The following is a 6,000-nucleotide window of genomic DNA, read 5'->3' as shown; positions in this document are numbered from 1 at the left end:
GCCATTAGAAGTGGGCTTTCCCAGTGGCTCAGTGATAAAGAATCCACCTGAAATGCAGGAGCTGCAGGAGATCCAGTTTTGATCCCTGGGTTGGGAAGATCCGCTGGAGCAGGGCATGGCAACCCACTCCAGTATTCTTGCCTGGAGAATCCCACGGACAGAGAAGCTGATGGGCTACAGTCCATGGGGTTGCAGAGAGTGGGACGTGACTGAATCAACTTAGCACACACACAGCCATTAGAAACCTAGATTCTGTCCCTGCGACATGACTCAAACCGATATGTGCAAATCCCAAGGATTTTTCTTCAACCTTTATGCTTTTTAACACTTTGCAGGAGGTGACAGTCTTGGCAAGTCCCATTTTTCATCGAGCCTTCTTCTTTCTTGACTTGTGTGGCACAGAACTGCCTTGGTCCTCCTGCCATCTACACGCCAACTACCTCTCTACCTCTCTTCTCTCACATCCAAAACTTCATTCTCCTACCCACCTGCCCACAGGCATCCTTGTAGGGCTGGCTTCTCCACTCTCATCTTTAGTGATCTTATCCAGCATTAGGTTTTTGATTCTCTCTTCTGTGCAAATGACTATCAAAGTCATGTCATATAAACCCAACCTCTTTGTCAAGCTGCAGACAAAGATCAACAAGCAGTATAATGGAAAAGCAAGGAAACTGGAATTGAAACCAAATGCGATCACAGGTGAAAACTCAAACTGCTTTGCAGATGCCACTTGCCATTTTCTGCCTTCCGCAGCTTCCCTGTCACTTTAATTCTTCTTGACTCACCTAATACCTCCACTTTTCTCTTAATTAAATAGGGGGAAATTGTGGTACCATTTGGTTTTTCCTCTCTCGTTCACCTCATCCAACAAAGCCTCACCGCCTCTAAATACTAACACTAATAGTATTTACAGGATGCTAGTTTTTGCATCCTTCCCTTCTTTCCAGTTCATCCCACCCACCACTAAGCAGAACAGTCGTCTCATGCCCATCTCCAGTCAGAGCGCTTGACTCAAAGCCTCAGTGAATCTCCTTGTTCACCAGACCCAGTACAGGCGTTTCTACCAGTATCTGAGTTCTTCCACACCATAGGCTTTGTATGCCTCTGTGCCTTTTCTCCTTGCCATTCTCCCATTTAATCACTATACCTCAGCCAAAAGAATACTGGAGTGGGGAGCCATTCCCTTCTCCAGGGGATCTTCCCAACCCAGGGACTGAACCCAGGTCTCCCACATTGCAGGCAGATTCTTTACAGGCTGAGCCACCAGGGAAGCCCCAAAATACTGGAGTGGGTAGCCTATCCCTTCTCTAGCGGATCTTCCCAATCCAGGAATCAAACCAGTGTCTCCTGCATTACAGGTGGATTCTTTACCAGCTGAGCTATACCTCAGCCAAACTGGGCTATTTTGTGTTCTCCTAAAGTTCCTCCAAACTCTTTCAACTCTGGACTTTTGCTCATGGCAATCTCTCCCAACAGAATACCTTTCTGTCTTCACCTTTTTTCTGATTTTTCGACAATATTGGTCTGGATCCAGGAAGGAGAATGGAAACTACTTTGGGTATTTCAAACACGAGGAATTTTAATACAGGGAACTGGTTGCAAAAATGCTGAAAGTGGTGGAAGAGCAAAAGGTGAGATGGGGGAAGCTGAGGAATGACAGAAGCCACAACTAGGTGCCCTTGGTCTAAACCCCTCAGTCCATACCTGCTACTGTGCTGCTTCTCAGTTCCGGGTTTGCCAAAGGGGTGCTGCCTGGACCAGTCTGGAACTGCTGAAATGACACTGCCTTCGTCTGGGTTGCCACAGTCTGGACCTCCATCCCTGCAGTGGCCCCAGCAACCACCTCACTCTCAGATCCAGAGCAGGACTCCTCCCTCTCCTGCCTTTGATTCCCTCCTGGGCCCTGCTCACAAGAGAGTCTAGGAAATATAATTTTCAGGCACTCAAACTTACCTCTCCAGAGCAGAATGGGGCTGTGAGACCACTGGCAATAACTTGACAAGAGCCCTGTGCAAACTCCATGCATTTCCTAAAGCAGTTCTTAATTCCTACCTCCCTGCCCCTTCACCATCCCTAGCTAAAAGAAACACTCCCTCTTCTGAATCTTGTCTGCATTGTATTTGTCTCTTTGACTCAGTTTAAAGCTGAGAAATGACTTTGTGCCAGGCACCATGCTAGGTGCTGAAGATACAGCTATGAGTAGGACAGCCTGCACTTCGGTTCCCCTGAAGCTCCATGGAATGTAACGTCTCATTGGGGAGACACACCATTAAATCTGCACTGATCATACAACGTGGGCTTTCCTGATAACTCAGTTGGCAAAGAATCCACACGCAATGCATGAGACCCCAGTTTGATTCCTGGGTCGGGAAGATCCCCTGGAGAAGGGAAAGGCTACCTAGTCCAGTATTCTGGCCTAGATGGACTGTACAGTCCATGGGGTCGCAAAGAGTCGGGCACGACTGAGCGACTTTCACTTTCACTATCATACAATGTAGCTTGATGAGCACTAAGATAGGGGAAGTTCAAGTGTGGGAGCCCACACAAGAATGGTGTTTAAAGCAAACTGGGAGGGTCAGGAAGTGCTTCTAGAGGAAGCTAAAGTCTGAAGCCAAAGAGGTAGGGGTCAGGGGAAGAGGCACTTGATAGAAACTCATGTACAAAGGTCCAGAGGTGATAGAGAGCGGGCTGCGAGCGAAAGAACCAGTGTGTGGCAGAGAGGTCGGCACAGAGATTCTGAAGTGGAGAATGGGAAAGAGGAAAATGGGGGAAGACGGGGCTGGAGGAGGCAACAAACATCGTTCTGGAGGAAGGCCTGGTAAGCTACATTCTAGAATCTGGATTTTACCTTAAAAGACAATGGGAATCCATATGGTGGTATTCATTTTGGCAAGTTTGTGTGGAAATAACACAGGAAGTTCCGTTATCCATGGCAGATTTTATGGCACAGGCCACCTTTACCAACTGCCCTGTCTGTCTTAAGATGCTTTATAGACATTTGATCTCTAAAACACTCCTCTTTGCTTGAGGTTAAAATCTCACTTTTTCTGCTACCCACTGGATGTTTCCATTTATCTGATATTCCAGAAAAGGCAAAAACAGAGACCCCATATATGTGCAGGGACACAAATCAAGTCAGTGTTTGGGAGGGGCTGGGACTCCCCAGAGGGGTTGACTACGAAGAGCACAAGAGAATATTTTATGGTGATGGAAATCCTGTTTCCTGATTATATGTGTTTGTCAAAACTCACAGAATTGTACTCTCAAGAGGGTGATTCAACTGCTTGTAAATTATGCTTTAATAAGCTTAACTTAAAAAAATCTTTCCTTCCTACTGACTCTTGCACCTGCATTGCACCCCTAATTTCTCTCTTGTACCCTCTACTTTGGCATGTGTGAAGTCTGGCTACTCATGTCAGCTTAAATCTGCTATTGGGCAGTGTATTGTAAAAATCGGGCTTCCCTGGTGGCTCAAACAGTAAAGAATCCACCTGCAACTTGGGAGACCTGGGTTCTATCCCTGGGTTGGGAAGGTACCCTGGAGAAGGGAATGGCAACCCACTCCAGTATTCTGGCCTAGAGAATTCCCATGGACAGAGGAGTCTTAGAGGAGTCTGTCCATGGGATCGAAAAGAGTCGGACATGGCTGAGAGACTAAGCACAGCACAGCATTGTAAAATCGTCCCTTGTTACTTCCCGGGTGGCTCAGACGGTAAAGCATCTGTCTACAATGTGGGAGACCTGGGTTCAATCCCTGGGTTGGGAAGTTCCCTGGAGAAGGAAATGGCAACCCACTCCAGTACTCTTGCCTAGAAAATCCCATGGACGGAGGAGTCTGGTGTCCATGGGGTCGCAAAGAGTTGGACACGACTGAGCGACTTCACTTTCACTTTTGTCTCTGTGTGTTTGCAGCTGCTGTTTGCAACTGCTGTTTGCTCCTGCAGACAGTAGGCAGAGCTTACATACATTTTGGCTGTTTTTCCTGTAGGTCAGTTAGCACTCACTCGTTCTGAGGGAGTCTGTTTTCCAGAGAGAGTGATTTCAGTTTTGATGAGCTCTGTGATGGTCTTTGGATTGACTTGTCTCTGATTCATTTGGTGCCCATTCCAGCCCTTTCCCTTAACCTCTTAGCTCATTTGTTCAAACCTCACAGTCTGATACTGTGCAGATATGAAATGTTCTAACCAAACAGCATGCAAAACTAAATATTAAACAGGAAGATAAAGTGACTCATTATTTCGAATGCAGAAAGTAAAAAGAGGTCCAGGGTTTCTGTCATCTTGCTTTAGAAATGAAAGAAAGTGCAGACTTTGGGAGCATCACAAGGATTTCTTTTCTCCCCTGTTGGACAAGCAGCAGCCTGAAGCCTGGCAGGCAGGCGCTGCCTGCTCGCATTTGTGATGCCAAAAGCCTATGATTCTAAAGGATAGCAGGTTTCTAGAAAAAACAGAAGTCTACCTGTGGAGGATCAGGGAGGGATTCCCCACCTGGAGTGAGGCCTGAGGGCAAAAGGGTTATTTTACCGTCATCATTTGCCAAAAATACAATTTCCTTGAGGTGCATGGAGACAAATCATGGTTTAAAGGATCCAGTTTTATTTTTGTATTATGCCCTGGAAAAATCAGACATGTCTAAATCTTTTGTTCTTTTTAAGCTATGTCTTTTATTTATCTTTTTTTAATTGAAGTGTAGTTGATGTACAATGTTATATTGGTTTCAGGTGTCCAATGTGATGGTTTAATATTTTTATAGATTCTACTCTAAAGTTTTAATAAAAGATTAGCTATATTCCCTGTGCCATACAATATATCCGTGTAGCTTCTTTATTTTATGCACAGTAATTCGTACCTTTTAATCCCCTACTGCTCTCTTGCTCCTCCCCTCTTCCCACTCCTCACCGGTAACCAGTAGTTTGTTTTCTATATCTGGAATCCGTTTCCATTTTGTTATATGCATTCATTTGTTTTGTGTTTTAGATTCCACACATAAGTGATATCATGTACACTAATATGTAAGACTTATTTCACTTAGTGAAATAATTTCCAGGTCCCTCTGCATTGTTGCAAATGGCAAAATTTCATTCTTTTTTCTGATTGTGTGTGTATGTATGTATATCTTCTTTATCCATTTATCTCTTGCAGCTCCTTTTAGTTTTTTGAAGAACTTCCATTCTGTTTTGCACAGAGGCTGCACCAATTTAGATTCCCACAGTGTATGAGGGTTCCCTTTTCTCTACATCCTCATCTACATTTGTTATCTGAGCTCTTTTTGATGACAGCCATGAGGTATGTCATGAGGCATGAGGTGATATCTCATTGTGGTTTTGATATGCATTTCTCTGATAGTTAATGATGTTGAGCATCTTTTCATGTGCCTGGACTTCCCATGTGGGCTAGTGGTAAAGCCAGTGCAGGAGACACAAGATATATGAGTTTGATCCCTGGGTCAGAAAGATCCCCTGGAGAAGGAAATGGCAACCCACTCCAGTATGCATGCTTGGGAAATCCCATGGACTTAGGAGCTTGGTGGGCTACAGTCCACGGGGTTGCACAGAATCAGACACAACTGAAGTGACTTAGCATCTACGCATGCATGAGTTGTTTATATATTTTGGATATTAACCCCTTGTTGGTCATATCATTTGCAAATATTTCCCCCCACTTGGTAGGCTGTCTTTTCGTTTTGTTGATGGTGGCGTGTGGAGTTATGGAGTTTAATTGTCAGATATTTAATGTAATGCATGGCTTGCCTGACTTGCAGAATAACTTGTTGAAATTACTTCCATTCCAATGCAACAATCAATATAATAATATAATCAGACATTTCATTTTTCACAAAGTACCTTGACATTGGTATATATCATAAACCTGGCAAATATGTGAGTCTTATTATTTTTACTCAGTAGCATCTTTAAACCTTTAAGACAGGGATCAGCAAACTGCTGCTGTGGGCCAGATCTGGCCCACCACTTGTTTTTGTAAGGAAAGTTTTATTGAAACA

At 44.4% G+C, this 6,000-nt stretch overlaps 1 long non-coding RNA gene across 1 annotated transcript in view; it reads left to right on the top strand.

The window, feature by feature from the left end:
- Positions 1-2,613: 2,613 nt before the first annotated feature.
- Positions 2,614-6,000, top strand: part of LOC132659940 (uncharacterized) — a 69,958-nt gene continuing 66,571 nt past the window's right edge. Inside the window, exon 1 of the long non-coding RNA XR_009601009.1 lies at positions 2,614-2,818. This is a non-coding gene — a long non-coding RNA (uncharacterized LOC132659940). The remainder of the gene's footprint in view (positions 2,819-6,000) is intronic.

This window comes from Ovis aries, chromosome 6 (genome assembly GCF_016772045.2).
Source record: "Ovis aries strain OAR_USU_Benz2616 breed Rambouillet chromosome 6, ARS-UI_Ramb_v3.0, whole genome shotgun sequence".
Lineage (NCBI taxonomy): Eukaryota > Metazoa > Chordata > Mammalia > Artiodactyla > Bovidae > Ovis > Ovis aries.
This window is presented reverse-complemented; position numbering and strand designations above follow the sequence as displayed.